Genomic DNA, 23,520 nt, shown 5'->3' on the forward strand with positions numbered 1-23,520 from the left:
ACCCTAGTTCTGTTTGGAATGGCAATGTTTCCAGCCTTAGGAAGGACTTGCTTTTCCAGCCTCTCTTGCCACTCGAGGGGTCTGTCTCTTGAAACAAGTGGAAGGCTGCTGAGGAAGTTTCTGGAAAAGTTCTGCTTTTCTAACAAAGGGGAAAGCCACAGCCCATACCACCCCTCCTTCCCACTGCCCCACTTTTCCTGTGCCTTGAATACTTGTGTGCTATCTGAGCTAACATGAAACAATGGGCATGTGGGGGGAAAATTCCAACACATTTAAGACAGCAAAGCAAAGGACAGAAAGAATATGGGTTCCTTATGGCATCGCTGGATTTCTGGATATGAGAGAAAAATAAACTCTTCTTCTGAGCTATTATTCGTCCAATTTTGCATCGCTTACAGCAGCCAAAGGCATCCAATGGATAGAATCTACCATTTGGGGATAATATATATTCTTGTCCCTTTTCTCAGCCCAGATAACAACAGATGACACAGTCCCAATTAGATTATCCTGTACCTGAGGCCAATTTGGGGAGTCCAAAGAGAAAAGTAGGATGGTTAATTTTACATGTCAATGTGGCTAGGCTACTGTGCCCAGCTCTTTGGTCAAACTCCAGTCTATATGCTACTGTGAAGATATTTTTAGAAGAGATTAACATTTAAAGCAGTGAAAAGTAAAGTAAAGCAGATCACCCTCCATCGTGCCTGTAGGCCTCATCCCTATGGCTAAAGTCGTAAGAAAGACTGAAGTTTCCCAAGGAAGGGGGAATTCTGCCTGCAGACTGTCTGTGGGCTTGAACTACAAATTGAACTCTTCCCTGGGTTTCTAGCCTGCGTGCTACCTTACAGATTTTGGATTTGCCAGCCCCCATAATTCTGTGAGCCAATTCCTTAAAATAAATCTCTCTCTCTCTTTCTCTCTCTCTCTCTCTCTCTCTCTCTCTCTCTCTCACACACACACACACACACACACACACACACACCATATTTTCTTGGCTCTGTTGCTCTGAAGAAACGTGACAAATACATTGGGAATAAAGAAACTCAGGGAACGAGGGAATTCTGATTAGGAAACAAAGACTCCCTTGAAATATACACCTGAGTGGGAACCATTAAGAATTATCATTCCAGGGGTGCCTGGGTGGCTCATTGGGTTAAGCCTCTGCCTTCAGCTCAGATCATGATCTCAGGGTCCTGGGATTGAGCCCTGAGTCAGGCTCTCTGCTCAGTGGGGAGCCTTCTTCCCCCTCTCTCTCTCTCTGCCTGCCTCTCTGCCTGCTTGTGATCTCTGCCTGTCAAATAAATACATAAAATCTTTTAAAAAAAAATTATCATTCCAAATTCTGTGGACCATGTTTATAATTTTTTTTTCTTTTCAAAATTTTGGATAAAGAAAATTTGATCTAGCACCATTTCTCTTGATCAGAGAAGAGCTTACACTCCTTCCAGGCTCAATTTCATCAATGTCTAGCATTCTTCTTTTCTTTTCTATGACCCTGTATCTGTTCGAACCTGTCTCAGTGGCCAGTGCCTTCAGCAGCCCATTTTCTACCAAATGCAGATGGAAGCCTGCTGTCCCTGGGGTTCACGTTTATGAGCTCATTTTATCATCCAGACAGTTTCTTTGTTGCTGTCAGAATCCAAACTATAGGCCCGTCTTCTGCTGCTTGGAATGAAAACTTACGAGATGAGGAGAACATATCAACAGGAGTGAATTATTAATGAAATTGGGCTTGAAGCATTTTAACTTCTGAGTGTCTTCCTGGGTTGGACTTCTGAAAAATGACAGCATTTCTGAGTAGTGGGATGAAAGCCATATTGAAGCACAGATGTTAGTCTGGTTCTCACCTGTTCGTCACTGATGGCCGAATAGTCAGAAACAGGCTGGCCCTGGGCAGAATCAGGCAGTGTAGAAGTGACCCCATATTGCTGTCTACGTTACATCCATCAGCCAGCTAGTCTCTGTGATGGGTCCCTTCCCTCTGTGGCCACCATTGTCCTCTCCTCCTCTCCTGACAAAGAGAGAGAGAGAGAGAGAGGGCAATGAGCCCCTTTCCCTGTTTGCTACCTCCCAAAGCCCCGTTTATGCAGATCGGCAATCTAACCAGACGAACTCCAGGTTTCTTTATGCCTTCATCTGGCAGCAGTTGGCAAACCCTGGCCCTGGGCCAAATCCAGCCTACAGAGTCCTCTCAAGTTAGAAAATTTTTAAAAGACAGGTACATGACAGAGACCACGTGTCACCTATGATATTTACTCTCTGGCTCTCACCAGGTAGTTTTCTGACCCCTCTGGATTCTGGAGGAGTAAAGCCCTTACAGTGGAACTGTAGGCAAGAGGAAGGGAATGGAGGAATTTTGTGGTATGAGGCTTGGGCCAGCTCTAAAAGCAAACAAACAAACAAAAAAAGATACAATCAGAAGTCCTTGAAAGTGTGGGATTGAACAACTTTTCCACAGGAAACGGATGTATTGTTGATGGGTTTGTTTGTTTGTTTTTTAAGAATTTTTATTTACTCATGAGAGAGAGAGAGCATGAGCAGCCAAGAGGGGAAGAGGGAAAGGTAGAAGCAGGCTCCCAGCTGAGCAGGGAGCCTGATGTGGGGCTCAATCCCAGGACCCTGAGATCATGACCTGAGCTGAAGGCAGATACTTAACTGACTGAGCCACTCAGGCGCCCCTACTGATAGGTTTCTAAGACTGGAAAAGCCTCGTGCCTATATAGTCAAGGATTCTGTAGAAAGTTAAGCCTTGTTTCTATGAATACCATGCACTTCCCATGCACCAGATACTTCCAAAACATTTTTCATGCATTTATTCTACTTAATCCCCCTAGAAACTCAAAGAGGTAGGCGTAGTTTCCTCCCACTTTTGTGGATAAGTAAAACAAATCTTGAACAGATTGAATTGGTCCAGGATACACAGCTGGCTAGGGGAAGAACCTGGACTCAGATTCATGACTGACAGCAACATGCAACCACCACTGTGCATTGCTTTCCAGTTCTGAGAAAGCTAGCGCGACCGCTTTTCTTTCCGGAGCCCCTTGGAAGTTCTTGAGTCTTGAGCACGCTTCCCCGTGTTTCTCTGCCCTTCTGTTTTCCATCCTCCAGCCCAGTCTTCTCCAGCCTGCTTCCTTCCTCTCCCAACATGGGTCCGGGTGTTTGGGTGGAGGTAGACACAGGCAGTATAGTCATTTAGCTGCGTTTTGCAACCATATAATACATCCCAGTCCTTCAGGAAGTTTGACAAGTTAGAATATGTGTTTAGATTTCTAAACTCAGAGACATTTCAGAGCAAAGAGGGTCTGGCTATGTCCTCCAGATGGCTCCAAGTGGCTTTAGTCTTCTGTGTATGGCCGGATTGCTGCTGCCACTGGAATACAGCTGTTTATAGAATCCGTGAAGGGGAATATGCAGGGAATGTCAATGGGGTAGGTCTGCTCCTTTCTCCCTTAGGACAGGCAAACAGCCTGGCCTGCGAGTGTCTGTTGACAACATAGTATTTGGGTCAATGAGAATTGAAGGGTTGCAAAGGATTCATGGCCCAACCCCATACCATGTAAGCAAGCCTAGGATGCCGTGTGCCGGTGGGTCTGTATGAGTTTCCTGTGGCTTCTGTGACAATTAACCACAAGCTGGGAGGCTCACAACCGCAGAAATGTCTTCTCTCACAGTCTTGAAGCCCAAAGTCAAGGTGGCAGCAGGGCCACACTCTCTCTGGGGGCTCTAGGGAACAATTGGTCTTTGCCTCCTCCAGCTTCTGCTGGCTGTGGGCTTAGCTTGACTCATGGCCGCATCGCTGTGTCTCAGCCTCTGTGGTCACATCACTTCTTCCTCTCTTGTCTGTCTTCTCCTCTGTGTGTCTCTCAGAGGGACACCTGGCACTAGATTTAGAACTCACCCAGAGAATCCAGGATGATCTCCTCCCAAGATCCTTAACTTAATTACATCTCTTTTTCCAAATAAGGTGACCTTCTCAGATTCTAGAGAGGAGGGCATGGACATATTTTTTTTTTTCTTTGAGCCCATTATTCAGCCCATTGTAGGAACTAGCATGAGAGAGAGGAAAAGGAAGAATCCAGGGCATGGAAGGAACCGGTCACCTACCTAAGAATTCTGGCATCAGTCCAGCTGGCTCTAGCCCAATCACATTTTTTGGTCAAAGGGAAATGTACCATTTCCAATTTGCAATCAGTGGTGAGTATCACAGACACAGTGACTTAAACAGTGTAAGGGTTTATGTTTATCATGTAATGAAAAGCTAAGAGATAGTTTAAGACTATTGGGCTGTTCCATCATCTTCTGGGCCCCAAGCACCACCTATCTTTCTGTTCCTTATCTCTCCATCCGGCTTTAGTCCAAGGCTTCCATACTTAAGAGCGACGCATGGTTCAACCAGGCTGCTGAAGCTTCGGCCATCACATCTGTATCTCAGGCAGGAAGAAGGAGGAAGAATATGAAGGACAGAGTGGTGTGAGCTTGTTGAGTCAGCTCCCTTAGAGAGCTTCATAGAGGGTACACTCAATGCTGACATCTCATTGGCCGGAACCTGGTAACTCGTAGCTTCAAGGGAAGGTAGGAAAAGCAGGTGTGTGTGCACATGTGTGTGTGTTTAATCTGGGCACACTGCTACACTGAATAAAATGAAAGGTTAGTCAGTAAGGAGTAGGGAGAGAAGAGCTATTGGGCAGGCAACCAGAGCTTCTGCCATGGGGTCCTTGTGAGTCACACAAGTCTTAGCACTCATGTGGCAAGGGCAGAGAAACCTTGTCAGCTCCTCTAATAGGAAAAGGAACTGTAATAATAGGAAAAGAAACTAACATTTGCTAAGTACCCACCATGTGCCAGACTCTGAACTTGGTTCTTTCCAGGTTCATTACACCTTACAACAATCTTCTGAGGTTCATACTATTGTGGGATTCTTATTTATGGATGAGAAAACTAAGGCCCAGGGAGGTCAAGTAATTTGCCAAGCGTCCTGTGGCTGGAAAGTAGCAGAGCCAGGATTTGAACCAGACGTGCCTGTCTGTAGGTCAGGCTCCAGGACGGCTACCTCACATGGCCAGGCTGCTGGGAGGCCTTGAAGACGCTCAAGGGGAGCGTCACACAGTGATTACGAGAGCATGGCAGCAGGCTGCCTTGTCTTTCTTTCTGCTATGCTCACCACCCGTGCAGTACTAAGTTAGCAAATCTGTTATAGTCTACTACTCCTTCAAGAACATTGTCTTAATCTTCCCACCTTCTACTTAGCTCACAGCTTCACATATGTGGCAAGTACACTCACTCAGGCATGGTTGCCACCCAGCATATGAAAGCTCTGCTCCTTCCCTGTGGTTGAACATTGTGTCCACTTCCCCACCTCCATGCCTTTGTGCCCACCAGTTCTTTCTTCTGGAATGTTCTCCCTTCTCTCTGCTGATCTTAAATTTAAGCTGTGCCCCTAAGACCCAGATTAAGCTCTCATCATGATGCCTTCCCTCTCAGACTGCCCCTGCTGGCTGCACTCTCCCTCCCTTTTCCTGTCCCTTTCTCTCCCTGCCCCTCAGTTCTCAGTACCTCTTTTCTGTATCACCCACTAGGCCTTGAGTTATCTCATGTTTGTGTCTTTTGGATTCATCTTAAGCTGTCTGTATTTTAGGCTGTACGTGTTTTGAAGCCCAGTGGTGCATCTCATCTTTGCTGTGTTCCCTGAGACACCCCTGGCACCCCAATCTCCTCGTGCCTCACTCCTCCCCCTAGTCCATAATGCAGTCACAGTGCCTTACAGCACTGGGTCAGTGAGTTAGGTCTCAGTGAAGGGCTCTCATCCATGGGTTGCATGGGCATGTTCATGCTACTGTCCTGTTTATTTAGCCAAGATACAGAGCATAAGGGAAAGGAAGTGGTCACACTGAGCAGAAGCAGGTGCAATGTATCTTGATGGGGTTCCTCCTTTGCTCCTGGGTTCCATTACAATGCACAGTCGCCGGCTGCACTCTGCAGATGGGACTCTGCCAGAGCTGACAAAGCATCCCAGGCCTCATTCAACCACTGTCCTTTTAGCATCAGGCTCATCCCACCCCAGGAAGAACTTACGCTAACAATCTGTGTACTTGCATTTATGGAACTATTTACAAGCATCAGGGTCTCTGGGATCTGACCTGTACTCAACAGCAGTGAGACCACATCCTCATCTGGGCAAGACAGGATCAGTGCCCAGTGGACCCTGGGCAATGTCTCTTCCTCCAGCCCCCCAGCATTCCTGAGAGCCCATTTCCTGAACTTGCCTAGGTGGTCAAGACTTCTGCAGCTCATTATCTATCACCTAGGAAAAGAACTCCATCCCATTGGGGCTCAGAGTGCCTCAGGAAGGGCGTGAGGCCAGTGGGAGAGCACAGCCACGTACATTGTGCTCCCCTAGCTCTTCTGATGCTGCCTGGGAGAGGCGAAGCTTGATGCCCATGGTGGGCTTCCCGCATCTCCCTCCCTTTGCTTTCTGCCCTGGGCTGCTGCAACCAGTACGGGGAGGTACAGGCCTTTGTTGCGTGGACTTTGTGAACTCTTAGGATTGGCACCCATAATTCACGATATCGTTAGCTCCATCATGAGTGACCGCATTGAACAGACTGTAAACCCCAAATCCTGCTTCATTCAGTCTTACCAAGGACAAGATGGAGAGCCGATGGGAACTGAAATATTCCCCAAGATATCTGCTATTTGCTTATACTCCAGATGTTCTTGGTGAGTCGGCTAGAACCAGCAGCTAAATAATACTGCCACAAGACTGAGCACCATGAATGAGATGTGTATTCATGTCCTAGAAATGGGATGAGCCCCTGGTAGATGAGTCAATGACCGTCTCCTGGACACAACAGTGTCTCAGGCACGCATCTAGTTTCTGGGCCTTCCTTGGAAGCATCTTAGCCTACCCCTTCACACGTGGATGGCCCTTCTGCTCCACACTCTGTTACCAGCTCCTGTAGATTGTTCCTTGGCAGAATCCATCCCTGTCTTCCCATCCGCATCTTGCTCACCATTCCAGGTGAAGCTGTCTTCTGTTCATGACTGGACAGGGGAGGGTCAGAGCAATACTGATGTTCGTCTTCACTCTGTCTTAAAGTCCCCACCTCCTGACACCTCCGCCCTGCTCCTCTCCCGTCTTCTTCTCATCTACCTCTTTGCTCTGTCCAATTTCTCCTCTCTCTCTCTCTGTCTCTCTCAAGGAATAAATTACATAAAATGCACAGTTCTTACATGTAGGGTGCAGTAAGTTTTTACATAGGTATACACCTGCGCTATCACTCCCTGCCTCAGTCAGGATGTGGAACATTTCCAGGCCCCCCCCCCCAGCGGGCTGCTTTATGGTCCTTGCCCGCCGGTACCCTCCTCACCGGTAACCGCTCTTCCGACCGCCTTCACCACAGATGAGTGATGCCTAATGTTGAACTTCCCATAAATGCTGTCATACACTAGGAGCTCTTTGAGGTCTGCACTGGTCCAGTTTCCCTCGGCACTGTGTCTGTGAGACTCATCCATGTTGTTCCTAAAATACGAGTTTCCCACTTTTGCCTTGCTGGGTAGCATTCCGTTGTGAGAACGCATCTGCCACAGTGTGTGGAAGCACTCCCCGTGGCTGGACAGCTCAATAAAGCTGCTCTGGACGCTCCTGTTGGCGTCTTCCAGGGCTCTTCCTGCCACCCACCCCTAGCCCAGTTCTCCACTCAGGGCTTCCCCCTCCCTCTGCCCTTGCTTCTCTCCCTTGGCCGCCAAACAGGGCCAAAACTCTCCTGACAGAAATGAAAAGAAACAGACAGTTTTAAGAAACCTTCCCACCCAGTCCACCTCTTCACCGCTTTCCTCTCCTTTCTCTGCTCTTCATGTCTCCAGGAAGCAAGAAGTGTTGGCATCTCTGCTCCCGGCAACCCCTGCTCTAGGCCTGACCTTGCTGGGGCTGTCCTGACTGCCTCCTCTCCCTCAGACCCTCCCTGGGCCCCCTTCCCTCACACTCACAAGGCAGGCATGTCTCCTCCACCAGAACTGGTGTTCAAGTGGCCCCTAGGATGCTCTGTCCTCCCATCTGTCTGTCCGCAGACCCAAACTTGCCTCCCCAACGGACTGCTCATAGCACTGATATTACTTCCTCCACTGCCTCAACTGGAAGGAATCCCATACTTCTCCCTCTGGGCCCCTGCTTCTTGTCATTGGCGCCGTTCTCGTTCTCGGGCTTTAAACACTGTCTGCCTCCTCACGTTATTGTTCTTAGAACTTCATCCCATCAGGTGCCTGGGAGTGTCTGGGTGTAGGATCATCTCTGATTTGTCCCACCGCCCCTCCCCCCAGCACTGTGGCTGGTACTGATAAGGCTTATAAGTAAATGAACAATATTATCCACTTATTACTTACGATGAATAAACTATTAAGTGATTTATTATTAAATCATTTTCTAACTCTACCTATATTGTGAAGATTCTATGATTCTATCTCTGAAACACATCTGAAAAGTTTAAAGCTTTTAAGCATTAAAGAACAAGATGAGGAAGTCTGTTTTGCATGTGTGTGTGTGTGTGTGTGTGTGTGTGTGTGTTCATCAGAATTGTTAGGTTAGAGCGGCCTTGAGTTGGCAGGCACGTCAGTCCCTCACAGCGCAGAGGCCATTTGAGGCCACTCAAGCCATGAGAGGTCAGGCTATCATCAAGCACCCAGATGGTCTCAAAGATTCTTTAGCCCTGAGTCTACCTCACTGAGGATTGGAATACTTAGCAGAGAGCAGAGAAAGGAGGTCAGTGGTCATTCAGCAGACTTGGTGGCTGACTGTAGCTAACTCAGCCTTGCAGAATTTCCTTGTGATGCCTCACTGTCTACTGTCTATTGCTTGTCCCAATATTTTCACTACTTGATGACAGCTGGTTTCTCTATTTGATTTCTGTCTGTGTGTGCCAGGGTGTGATCAAAAGGAACCAACTTTATCCTCCAATTTTCCTCTTTGTCTTGAAATTCAACCAATGTAACCAAACCCATGATTTACTGAAGGTTAGGTAGGTATGACATCATTTTTGGATACCAAACACTCAAGTTTTGTCACCATAGAATCAGCTGTAGGACTCTGCTCTGCAGCCTGGGGAGTGAAGCCCTGGTGGAGAACACGGCCTTCTTTGTAACCCCCATGGCTAAGCATTTCCCTCCCTCCGTGGGATCTCCTTAAGAGATGGCCATGAAATTACCCTCTCCCATCCAGCAAACTCTCCCAAACAGGCAGCATTCTCAGTTGTCCAGAACTAACATTTCAGAAGAAATGCTGGTTCCATGGCTTCTTAGTCTCAAATTTGTATCCAAAAATATTATTTATCTAATGGTCTGAATATCAAACTTGGGTTTTATCCTCAAGGGGGGGAAAGATAAGATAGTAGAAATCTGCTTGAGAGAAAGTTTCCAAAATGAGACTTGTACTTATGAATCACCAACCTTTCTAGAATGGGAAAACAAGATGGTTGATTTTTTTTTAAATGTATGAGTTTCATTTTTTGGAGCAGTTTAAGTCTCATAGCAAAGTTGAGGGGAAAGTATAAAGTTCCCATTTACCCTATTTACTCCACATACATCCCCATTATCAATATCCCTCGAGCCAACATGACATATGTGTTGGTCACCAAAATCCATATTGTACATTAGAGCTCACTGTTGGTGTTAAACGTTCCATGGATTTGAACACACGTATAATGACATATTCACCATAATAATAGCTATACTGCCCTAAAAATTCCATGCATCTACCTAGTCACCCTTCCCTCCCCCACCACCTGGCAACCCCTGATCTTTTTGCTCTCTCCATAGTTTTATCTTTTCCAGAATGTCATATAGTTGAAATCACACAATATTTAGCCTTTTCAGACTAGCTTCTCTCCTACTAATATGGATTTACGATTCCTCCATGTCTTTTTGTGGGTTGATAGCTCGTTTCTTTCAGGACTGGATAATAATATTCCATCATCTGGTTGTAGGACCATTTGTGTATCCATTTACCTGCTGCAGGAGGGATACCTTGACTCCTTCCAAGCGCAGGTATCCTCTGCTTTCCCAAAGACCTACATTAGTATCTGTTTTCACTAACTGAAAGAAATCTGGGGAGAATTTTTACTTTTACAAAAAAAAAAAAAAAACACCAAAACCAAAAACAAAACAAAACAAAAAAAGTAAAAGTAGTGTTCAGCATTTGTTTTACAACAAGAGACCATCTAGGGATAACTGCACCCTGAGCCGTGAGAGGGGTGCCACCAAGATCCCCAAGACTACACTCTCCATCCTAGTATTGGGACCATACTCAGCATCTCAGTGTCAAGCTGCAAGAGCCTTGAACTCTGTCTGTGAGTACCTGGGCTTTATCTCCATTTATTCTGTGCATCCATTAGCAAGATGTGCCCTAAGGTATCAGAAGAGACCAAGAGAGATTATTTTTGTGTGTCTGGGAATGATGAAAAATTTTCCATGAAAATTAATGATACTTGATTTTCACTTTATGCCATTTGAGCTTCTGAAAGCTTTCATAAGAGCACTGCTTTCGGAGAGTGAGGGAAACGTGTATTGGCAATTATGGAAAAAAACTGCTGTAAATGTCTGTATGCAGGGTTTTTGTGGATTTGTTTTCAACTGAATTGGGTAAACAAAGGTGTTGGAAACAACCTGGCAGATACCATCTCTGAGTCCCACCCATAAACAAAGCTTCACCACAATTTGAGGAATTCTGTACCATGTAGAGGATTGTTCCAGGTGCTATAGGGGAGGAGACAGAAAAGAGTAAGTTGTTTTTGCCCTTGTTTCATGATATATGGAAGTGAGGGTCAATGTGCAAACTCACTGAGAAACATGATAGCATGTAATATGGGCTAAAAGGGAAACTCTAAAATGAACAAGTTAGAGTTAAAAAGCTGTAACTGAGCACATCCTTAACAATAGAGAAAGAAAGAGGTGGTACCAAGTTAGTCCCTGTTTCCATAGTATTCAGATTTATACTTTAAGAGAGGTCAGTGTCCTTGCATCCTCCCACCCCTAAAGGTGTCTTTCCCTCCGCATCAGCCTTCTCAGTCCAGTGGGGACACACCGTCGGTCCCCAAACAACACCAACAAAGAGTGGAAATGGGCTGCTGTCCCACCTCACGTGGAGGGGGGAAGGAACCGATATCTTCTGCACTTGGTTAAATCAGGGCCCCCAAAAGATATACCTACACTGGGTTAAATCATGGCCCCCAAAAGATGTACATACATCCTAATTGCTAGAAGCTGTGAATATTGCTATTTGGAAAAGGATCTTAAAGATGTAATTAAGGCTTTTAAGAGGAGATCATCTTGAACAATGGGTCTTAAGTCCAGTGACAAATGTCCCTATAAGAGACACACAGAGGAGAAGACAGACAAGAGAGGAAGAGGCGATGTGACTACAGAGGCAGAGACACAGCGATGCAGACATGAGTCAAGGTAAGCCCACAGCCACCAGAAGCTGGAGGAGGCAAAGACCAGATTGCTCCCTAGGGCCTCCAGAGAGAGTGAGGCCCTGTGGGCACCTTGACTTTGGGTTCTGTGTTTCTCTCCAGAACTGAGAGAGAATACATTTCTGCTGTTTTAGGCCATGCACTTTGAGGTATTTGTTAAAGCAGCCACAGGAAATGAATCCTCTGAAAGATCTTTTTACTTTAAGAAATATAACACGGTGATTGATAATAATTGTATTGGACACAGTAAGTCTTTTGGGCCATCCGGCATCTAACTCTCTTCCCTATGTTTAGGAATGTATCAGACAGGTCACATATGACATGGTTTCATCTAAATACAATTATTCAGTCTGTCAAGACCTAGTCTTTCACCTTTGGATGAAGACCTTGGTGAGTTCTGGAAGTTACTTGCACTATGTCCTCCCATGAAGAAAACTCCTTGAACCCATTCCCCATAATGTTTAGGAGCACAAAGATATTAGGTGTGCATTTAGGATTGTTTGATCATAAAAAAGAAAGTCTGAATGGCCTCCATGAATTAAGGAGACCAGTGATACTCAGGAATATAAAGTCCTCGGGTGACTGGGTGGTTTAGCCAGCTAACTGTCCAATTCTTGAACTTACCTTGGGTCTTGAACTCAGGGTTGTGAGTTCAAGCCCCATGTTGGGTTCCATGAAAGAGAGAGAGAGAGAAAGAAAGAAAGAAAAGGGAAAGAGAGGGAGAGAGAGCAATAAATAAATAAATAAACAAACAAACAAAATATAAATTCCTAACAAATCTTTTTTCTAGCCTCTCCCTCTCATAACTATACTCCACACTGTAGACAGACTAACCTTTCTAATATGAAACTATAATGATTCTTAAATATTTTCATGGGTTATCCAGTGTATAAAGGCCAGAATTGAAAACCACTTGGAAGAGACAAAACATAGAAGGACTTCACAATCTGGTTTCAAATTTCCTTTTAGGCTCACCTGTCTTGTCAACTTTCCATTCTCAACCCGTATCTCTGACCAGACTCCCCCTATACCACAGCCACCCTCAAATCCTGCATGCTTCAAAGGCACCATGTTCTTTCAGGCTTTAACTCAAGTCAAACTGGAAAACTCAATAACCCTCAACATATAAATCTGCTCACATTGTGACCCCAAGAGTCTACTGCCCTGTCAGTGGATGTTTCTCACTGCACATAGCCCATCTGACTAACACAATCATTGAATCTTTTGTGAAGCCTTTTCCAATTCTCCCAGCAATAAAGGAAACCCACTAAGAAAGTTCAGTTAACATCCACCATTCCCAGAGATGAGAGAAAATGTTGTGACCTGCATGGCAGTCACTGGCCAGCACTTTTCTTACTAGAATTCCTTGTGGCAGGCTGGCATTAACTGGTGGCAGGGCAGAAGTAGATGAGTTCCTGCAGGCTGGCAGCAGAAGCAAGACCAGCAGCCTAGTCACTCTCAGGAGGCTGATCTCACACTAGCCACTGCCAGAGAGGAAATGACGGCTTTCTGGAAGGACCCACTTCATGCAAAATGGTTTAAAATGGGGTCTATTTTAAATGGACCATCTGGTATAAATTCACATACTAAAAAGGAATAAATACCAAATAATCTCCCGTCCTCCTCAAAACATCAAAGTCGTCCTGTAGTCTTTCCTTCTAGCCCTAGATAATGTAAAAACACCAAAGCAAAGTTCTTTTGTTCTCCTTCCTCTAGAATGTTCAGACCAGGAGGTCTCATTAGAAGTCTAGGGAAAAAAAGCCAATTTCACATGATACTTTGATATGTTATTTTTATAAATTAATTCCTCTTTTTTCTTGTAAAGTGTGACCATGCGCTTATTGGCAGTCACTGGAAAATAAACGTGATAGCATAAGTGCAATACACAAGTATCAAATACTTAAGGATTCTTTGGTGTTTGTGCTTAGGATGAGTTTTCTACAGCTTGTTTCTCTGCCATTCAGTAAACAGGAAATACCTCTTAAAGTTTCTGAAAAACTCAACCATGAAAAAACAGTACAGGGATACATTGGGCAATCAAGAGGTTATTGTGTTGTTTAATCTTCATAAGAAGATGTCAGCCGGGGCGCCTGGGTGGCTCAGTGGGTTAAGCTGCTGCCTTCGGCTCAGGTCATGATCTCAGGGTCCTGGGATCGAGCCCCGCATCGGGCTCTCTGCTCAGCAGGGAGCCTGCTTCCTCCTCTCTCTCTGCCTGCCTCTCTGCCTACTTGTGATTTCTCTCTGTCAGATAAATAAATAAAATCTTTAAAAAAAAAAAAAAAAAGAAGATGTCAGCCACTCTTGGTGTCTTTCCCCTTGGGAAATCATCTCTTGAAATTGAGGAAAAACTCAGCTCCTGAAGAGAGCCAGAGAGAAGTCAAATGGCCCCTCATTCTCTTTCCTGAATGGTAGACTGCAGTTTGTACAACAGCCTTGCTCAAAACACAAAAACAGATGTCAGTGAGGATGTAGAGAAAGGGAAAACCTCCTGCCCTGTTGGTGGGGATGTAAGCTGGTGCAGCCACTCTGGAGAACAGTATGGAGGTTCCTCAAAAAGTTGAAAATAGAGCTACCCTATGACCCAGCACTCGCACTACTGGCTGTTTACCCCAAAGATACAGATGTGGTGATCCGAAGGGGCACGTGCACCTGAATGTTTATAGCAGCAATGTCCACAATAGCCAAACTATGGAAAGAGCCCAGATGTCCACTGACAGATGAATGGATAAAGAAGAGGTGGTATATATATATACAATGGAATACTATGCAGCCATCAAAAGAAATGAAATCTTGCCATTTGCAACAACATGGATGGAACTAAAGGGTATTATGCTAAGCAAAATAAGTCAATCAGAGAAAGACAATTATCATATAATCTCTCTGATATGAGGAATTTGAGAGTCAGGGTCGGGGGTCATAGGAGCGAGGGAGGGGGAAAAAATGAAACACAATGGGACCAGGGAAGGAGACAAACCATAAGAGACTCTTAATCTCATGAACAAACTGAGGGTTTTTGGGGGGTTGGGGGGGAAGGATAGGGTGGCTGGGTGATAGACATTGGGGAGGGTATGTGCTATGGTAAATGCTGTAAAATGTGTAAGACTGATGATTCACAGATCTGTAAACCTGAAGCAAATAATACAGTATGTTAATAAAAAAAAAAAAAAACTTAGGTTACCATCTTGATTTCTCCAGGGCAGACGGTGCTCTGTAGAGCCACCATTCTTCATAATTTGGTCTCAGGCACTTTCTAGAATCCCTATAACATAGAAGGACAAACAAAAAGTGCCTCCTTTAGTTCCTGGCCAGACATGATGAGATTTATTCCCCAAAACATTCATGTTCTGGTTCACAGACTTTAGAGGCACAAGATTCTCCTCTTTCCCTAGCCCGAATGTATCATGCAGAATGTTAGGCCATAGGGAAATTGAAGAACTCCCCCATGATAGCCCAGACTCACTGATGTCTTCCAATACATCTCCAGTAGACATCAAGCTTTCCAACGGAACCGAGAGACACTTAAAAGGGGCACTGGGGTGGAACATGGTAGGAAGCAGTAAATAGCATCAGGGAAGAGGCAGGGTTATCTTGGATTTACAGGTCTTGCAAATATTTATGCAAGGTGCTCAAAAGTAGCATCTCTCCTTCTTAAAATTATTGGCCAATGTGGGCTTATGCCTTTACTTTGTAAGTAAATATTGCTGCAACATTCTAAACAGATTTATTAGGCCTGTCACCAGCAACCAAATATTTATGTAAGCTCCATGGGTTGAAAAGGTAGTTTAAGGAGACCTTTTTCACCACAGCTTTGTAAATGTTTAAGGTAATATCCTGTCTCTTTGAAACTGTCCCACCTAACCATATCACTATATTTATAATAAAAAGACAACATGTTCAAAGTGATGCATTATTTCCTGCTGTCCAAAGTTAGGCTTCTGCCTTCTCATCACAGCCAAACGGACAAAAAGAAATAACTTCAGGGAGATCCTTCTTCCCAATCCCTGGGAAGAAGCCACTGAAAATGTTACTAGTGGGAGTAGGGAGAGAGAAAACCGTAACTGTTGTGGCAGTCCTCGATACGAGTAATTTTAAATAATGCGATTAGGACTCTCTTGGCATACACAGATATATTGAATAGCTGTATTCATTTGTCAAGCTGTTTTGCTTTAGAAGTGCCTCGATAACTACTAATGAAGTCTGGTCCCCAGGTCCAGAATACTGTGTGTGTGTGTGTGTGTGTGTGCCTAGCTCGGTGAGTCCTGGGCTTTGCTCAACTCTGATCAGTCTCATTTGCTTGTGATGCTGTGGGTCACACTTCCAAGACTATGTTCTATCCCTCAGGACTCTATCAGTTGCAAGTGAAAGACACCAAGCTCAAACTAGCTGAAACAACACCGGCCATGCGTTGGTTTGTGCAGTGGAAAGGTCCAGAAGATACATCTTCAGGCACCTGTTTGATTCAGGTGCTCAGAGTTGTTCCTAAAATCCTTTGCTTGCTTTCCTTTGTACTGACTTCACTCTCCAGCAGGCTTTAGCTATTGTGGTGGACAAGATAAGAACCAGCAGCCCCAGACTTTTTTCTACCAACCCAGCAAACGACCAACAGAGACTTGGTCCACACTGGGATATGTGGCTCTTCACAAGAATCATTATGACGGGGGAGGAGTCAAGATGGCGGAGAAGTAGCAGGCTAAGATGACATCAGGAAGCAGGAGATCAGCTAGATAGCTTATCTAACCATTGCAAACACCTACAAATCCAATGGGAAATCGAAGAGAAGAAGAGCAACAATTCTAGAAACAGAAAATTGATCACTTTCTGAAAGGTAGGACCTGCGGAGAAGTGAATCCAAAGTGACGGGAAGATAGACTGCGGGGGGGGGGGGGGGGCGGGGGCGGGGCAGAGCTCCCAGCAAGCGGCCGAACATCGGAGCACAAAACCAGACTTTTAAAAGTCTGCTCCATGGAGGGACATCGCTCCAGAGGCTAAACCGGGGGAAAGCCCACGTGGGGTCAGAATAACCCCACATCCCGCGGGGTCACAGAAGGACCGGGGGTGTCTGAGTGTCACAGAGCTTTCAGGTATTAGAGCAGAGAAGCCGGCTATAGCGACAAAGCCGTGGAGTGAGCTCTCAGCACAGGGTTACCTTGAACCAGTTGCAGGCTGGGTGAGCTCAGAGAGTGGCCGGAGGCCACAGAGATGGAAGCGACCAGGCGCTTTTCTCCAAGTGCGACCGACTGAGCGCTTTCCTACAAGCATGACCAGAGGCCAGGGAGACAGCGGCAGTTGGGCGCTTTTCTCTGAGGGCGCACTGAGGAGCGAGACCCTGAGCTCTCGGCTCCTCCGGGCCGGAGACTGGGAGGCCGCCATTTTCATTCCTGTCCTCCGGAACTCTACAGAAAGCACTCAGGGAACAAAAGCTCCCGAAAGCAAACCCGAGCGGATTACTTCGCCCAGCCCCTATTAAGGGCGGTGCAACTCCGCCTGGGGCAAAGACCACTTGAGAATCACTACAACAGGCCCGTCCCCCAGAAGATCAACAAGAAACCCAGCTAAGACCAACTTCACTCACCAAGGAGAACAGCGGAATTCCAGAGGAGGAGAAAGAAAATCTTACCTGGACAAAATCACAAGGCGGAAAAACTCACCACAGAAAAAAGAACAAGAGGCAATATGGAAGGCTGGAGACCTAATCAATACAGACATTGCTAATATGACAGATCTAGAGTTCAGATTGACGATTCTCAAGGTTCTAGCCAGGCTCGAAAAAGGCATAGAAGATATTAGAGAAACCCTCTCAGGAGAGATAAAAACCCTTTCTGGAGAAATAAAAGAACTAAAATCTAACCAAGTTGACATCAAAAAAGCTATTAATGAAGTGCAATAAAAAATGGAGGCTATTACTGCTAGGATAAATGAGGCAGAAGAAAGAATTAGTGACATAGAAGATCAAATGACAGAGAATAAAGAAGCTGAGCAAAAGAGAGACAAACAAATACTGGACCACGAGGAGAGAATTCGAGAGATAAGTGACACCATAAGATGACACAACATTAGAATAATTGGAATTCCAGAAGAAGAAGAAAGAGAGAGGGGAGCAGAAGGTATATTGGAGAGAATTATTGTAGAGAATTTCCCTAATATGGCAAAGGGAACAAACATCAAAATCCAGGAGATGCTAAGAACCCCCCTCAAAATCAATAAAAATATGTCCACACCTCGTCACCTGATAGTAAAATTTACAAGTCTTAGGGACAAAGAGAAAATCCAGAAAGCAGCCCGGGAAAAGAAGTCTGTAACATACAAGGGTAAAAACATTAGATTGGCAGTGGACCTATCCACAGAGACCTGGCAGGCCAGAAAGAACTGGCATGATATATTCAGAGCACTAAATGAGAAAAACATGCAGCCAAGAATATTATATCCAGCTAGGCTATCATTGAAAATAGAAGGAGAGATAAAAAGCTTCCAGGACAAACAAAAACTGAAAGAATTTGCAAACACCAAACCAGCTCTACAGGAAATATCGAAAGGGGTCCTCTAAGCAAAGAGAGACCCTAAAAATAGTAGATTTGAAGAAACAGAGACAATATACAGTAACAGTCACCTTACAGGCAATACAATGGCACTAAATTCATATCTCTCATTAGTTACCCTGAATATTAATGGGCTAAATGCCCCAATCAAAAGACACAGGGTATCAGAATGGATAAAAAAACAAAACCCATCAATATGCTGCCTACAAGAAACTCATCTTAGACCCAAAGACACCTCCAGATTTAAAGTGAGGGGGTGGAAAACGATGTACCATGCTAATGGACATCAGAAGAAAGCTGCGGTGGCAATCCTTATATCAGATCAATTAGATTTTAAGCCAAAGACTATAATAAGAGATGAGGAAAGACACTATATCATACTCAAAGGGTCTGTCCAACAAGAACACCTAACAATTTTAAATATCTATGCCCCTAACATGGGAGTAGTCAACTACGTAAACCAATTAATAACAAAATCAAAGAAATACATCGGCAATAATATAATAATAGTAGGGGACTTTAACACTCCCCTCACTGAAATGGACAGATCACCCAAGCAAAAGATCAGCAAGGAAATAAAGGCCTTAAATGACACACTGGACCAGATGGACATCACAGATATATTCAGAACATTCCATCCCAAAGCAACAGAATATACATTCTTCTCTAGTGCACATGGAACATTCTCCAGAATAGATCACATCCTGGGACATAAATCAGGTCTCAACCAGTATCAAAAGATTGAGATAATTCCCTGCATATTTTCAGACCACAATGCTCTGAAACTAGAACTCAATCACAAGAGGAAATTTGGAAAGAACCCAAATACATGGAAACTAAACAGCATCCTTCTAAAGAATGAATGGGTCAACCAGGAAATTAAAGAAGAATTAAAAAAATTCATGGAAACAAATGATAATGAAAACACAACGGTTCAAAATCTGTGGGACACAACAAAGGCAGTCCTGAGAGGAAAATATATAGCGGTACAAGCCTTTCTCAAGAAACAAGAAAGGTCTCAAATACACAACCTAACCCTACACTTAAAGGAGCTGGAGAAAGAACAAGAAAGAAACCCTAAACCCGGCAGGAGAAGAGAAATAAAGATCAGAGCAGAAATCAATGAAATAGAAACTAAAAAAACAATAGAACAAATCAACGAAACTAGGAGCTGGTTCTTTAAAGAATTAATAAGATTGAAAAACCCCTAGCCAGATGTATCAAAAAGAAAAGAGAAAGGACCCAAATAAATAAAATCATGAATGAAAGAGGAGAGATCACAACCAACACCAAAGAAATACAGACAATTATAAGAACATACTATGAGCAACTCTACACCAACAAATTCAACAATCTGGAAGAAATGGATACATTTCTAGAGACATATAAACTATCACAACTGAACCAGGAAGAAATAGAAAACCTGAACAGACCCATAACCAGTAAGGAGATTGAAACAGTCACCAAAAATCTCCAAGCAAACAAAAGTCCAGGGCCAGACAGCTTCCCAGGGGAATTCTACCAAACATTTAAAGAAGAACTAATTCCTATTCTCCTGAAACTGTTCCAAAAAATAGAAATGGAAGGAAAACTTCCAAACTCATTTTATGAGGCCAGCATCACCTTGATCCCAAAACCAGACAAGGATCCCATCAAAAAAGAGAACTACAGACCAATATCCTCGATGAATACAGATGCGAAAATTCTCACCAAAATACTGGCCAATAGGATCCAACAGTACATTAAAAGGATTATTCACTACGACCAAGTGGGATTTATTCCAGGGCTGCAAGGTTGGTTCAACATCCGCAAATCAATCAATGTGATACAACACATTAATAAAAGAAAGAATAAGAACCATATGATACTCTCAATAGATGCTGGAAAAGCATTTGACAAAGTACAGCATCCCTTCCTGATCAAAACTGATGATCAAAACCTGATCAAACCTGAGGGCACATACCTCAATATTATCAAAGCCATCTATGAAAAACCCACCGCAAATATCATTCTCAATGGAGAAAAACTGAAAGCTTTTCCGCTAAGGTCAGGAACACGGCAGGGATGTCCGTTATCACCACTGCTATTCAACATAGTACTAGAAGTCCTAGCCTCAGCAATCAGACAACAAAAGGAAATTAAAGGCATCCAAATCGGCAAAGAAGAAGTCAAACTATCACTCTTCGCAGATGATATGATACTATATGTGGAAAACCCAAAAGACTCCACTCCAAAACTGCTAGAACTTGTACAGGAATTCAGTAAAGTGTCAGGATATAAAATCAATGCACAGAAATCAGTTGCATTTCTCTACACCAACCACAAGACAGAAGAAAGAGAAATTAAGGAGTGAATCCCATTTACAATTGCACCCAAAACTATAAGATACCTAGGAATAAACCTAACCAAAGAGACTAAGAATCTATACACAGAAAACTATAAAGTACTCATGAAAGAAATTGAGGAAGACACAAAGAAATGGAAAAATGTTCCATGCTCCTGGATTGGAAGAACAAATATTGTGAAAATGTCTATTCTACCTAAAGCAATCTACACATTTAATGCAATCCCTATCAAAATCCCATCCATTTTTTTCAAAGAAATAGAACAAACAATCCTAAAATTTATATGGAACCAGAAAAGACCTCAAATAGCCAAAGGAATATTGAAAAAGAAAGTCAAAGTTGGTGGCATCACAATTCCAGACTTCAAGCTCTATTACAAAGTTGTCATCATCAAGACAGCATGGTACTGGCACAAAAACAGACACATAGATCAATGGAACACAATAGAGAGCCCATAAATAGATCCTCAACTCTATGGTCAACTAATTTTTGACAAAGCAGGAAGGAATGTCCAATGGAAAAAAGACAGCTTCTTCAACAAATGGTGCTGGGAAAATTGGACAGCCACATGCAGAAAAATGAAATTGGACTATTTCCTTACACCATACACGAAAATAGACTAAAAATGGATGAAGGACCTCAATGTGAGAAAGGAATCCATCAAAATCCTTGAGGAGAACATAGGCAGCAACCTCTTCAACCTCAACCGCAGCAACTTCTTCCTAGGAACATCGCCAAAAACAACAGAAGCAAGGGCAAAAATGAACTATTGGGATTTCATCAAGATCAAAAGCTTTTGCACAGCAAAGGAAACAGTTAACAAAACCAAAGGACAACTAACAGAATGGGAGAAGATATTTGCAAACTACATATCAGATAAAGGGCTAGTATCCAAAATCTATAAAGAGCTTAGCAAACTCAACACCCAAAGAACAAATAATCCAATCAAGAAATGTGCAGAGGACATGAACAGACATTTCTGCAAAGAAGACATCCAGATGGCCAACAGATACATGAAAAAACGCTCCACATCACTTGGCATGAGGGAAATACAAATCAAAACCACAATGAGATACTACCTCACACCAGTCAGAATGGCTAAAATTAACAAGTCAAGAAATGACAGATGCTGGCGAGGATGCGGAGAGAGGGGAACCCTCCTACACTGTTGGTGGGAATGCAAGCTGGTGCAACCACTCTGGAAAACAGTGTGGAGGTTCTTCAAAAAACTGAAAATAGAGCTACCCTATGACCCAGAGATTGCACTACTAGGTATATATCCTAAAGATACAAACGTGGTGCTCCGAAGGGGCACATGCACCCGAATGTTTATAGCAGCAATGTCCACAATAGCCAAATTATGGAAAGAACCTAGATGTCCATCAACAGATGAATGGATAAACAAGATGTGGTATATATACACAATGGAATACTATGCAGCCATCAAAAGAAATGAAATCTTGCCATTTGTGATGACGTGGATGGAACTAGAGGGTATTATGCTTAGCGAAATAAGTCAATCAGAGAAAGACAACTATCATATGATCTCCCTGATATGAAGAAGTGGAGATGCAATGTGGGGGGGTTGGGAGGTAGGAAAAGAAAAAATGAAACAAGGTGGGATTGGGAGGAAGACAAACCATAAAAGACTCAATCTCAAAAAACAGACTGAGCGTTGCTGGGGGGAGGGGAGACAGGAGAGGGTAGTGGGGATATGGACATTGGGGAGGGTATGTGCTATGATGAGTGCTGTGAAATATGTAAACCTGGCGATTCACAGACCTTTACCCCTGGGGATAAAAATACATTATATGTTTATGAAAAATAAATAAATAAATTTAATTTAAAAAAAAAAGAATCATTATGACGTCATGTGTTTTCCTTAGGAACCAGAGGTAGCCAAAGGGCAGCTATGATGTAACTCCATTGATGAACTAGGGGAAGGTGTGATTTACTGCAAAATAATCAGAGTGAAGTAGCAAAAGGGAAAAGAATGACAGCTGAATGAGCAAAAATATTTGATCCCTTATTGACATCTTTGGGGGACTGGTTTGTTTTATTTAAGGTTGACTTCCTGTCTGTATTGAAGAAAACAATTTGGAGAGTAAGCAGTTGCAGTTTCACTAGGAGAGATCCTTTCAGGTGATAGGTGGCCCTAGCTTTGTGGGAATCCAGAGGAGGCAAAGATGAAACTTGCAGTCACCGTCAGTCCTATCGCCGTCAATAATAATTATGAGGGCACCTACCATAGGCCAAGTGCTGGGTGGGGATGAGGTATGAGGGAGGGCCAGTGCTCTAGAAAAGCAATGATCTCGCCACAGGATGATACCTCATGAGAAATTCCATCTGAATGTAATGAGTGGCCGGATTTCTTTCATCACATGCTGGTTGAGAAATGAGTTCCCTATAGGAGAAAAAATTTTCCCTGCTTCTACCCACCATCCTAATCTTTACAGTCAGTAAGTCTTCATCAAAGAAGTTTCCAGGAAGATGGGAGTTGAGTGGACTGACTTGTCAGTAGTGAACCTGAGCAGTACTTCCCCACCAGCAGTTCCCAGGGTTTCAGGAGAACAAAACTGAAGGCTCACTTGATGTAGCAGCTATCATCGAAATTCATCCCCTGCCCCCCGCCTCTGTTCTCGCTTTCTGGTTGAGACGGCTCCCCAGAACCAGCTACATAATTTCCAGGGTTCTGTGCAAAATGAAAATTGAGCGTCCATTCAAAAGTTGCTCAGAATTTCAAGACAGTGATCAGAGAACATACAATCAGGTACAGACATTTCTGAGCATACAGCCCATGGTGACTGCACAGGTCTCACACCTGTGAGCGAGGAAGCTAGTCCTGCTGTCCCCTGAAGGGGAGCTCAGAGAGCCAGTGTCTACATGTGTGTTAAAGGAAGCACCAGCAAAGGGTTCAGTCCCGGATGGAATCCGAAGCAGACCCCATAGACTTCCATTCCACCGACGCTCATGGTGCCAACCACTTTCAGACTGCCCATTGGGCAAAGTGGTCAAATCGAGTGAAGGCCAGCCCCACATAAAACTCGGCTGCCTCCTCCTGCCCAGCCCCCACCCCTGGGGCTGAATGATGACAGTGGGTACAGCAATGACCAGGAACTGCTCTGCGATCCCAGCACCACTCCAGCTGGGCTTTTCCCCACAATCATTCCAAAAATATGTGTC

Source organism: Lutra lutra, chromosome 2 (genome assembly GCF_902655055.1).
Source record: "Lutra lutra chromosome 2, mLutLut1.2, whole genome shotgun sequence".
Taxonomy (NCBI): domain Eukaryota; kingdom Metazoa; phylum Chordata; class Mammalia; order Carnivora; family Mustelidae; genus Lutra; species Lutra lutra.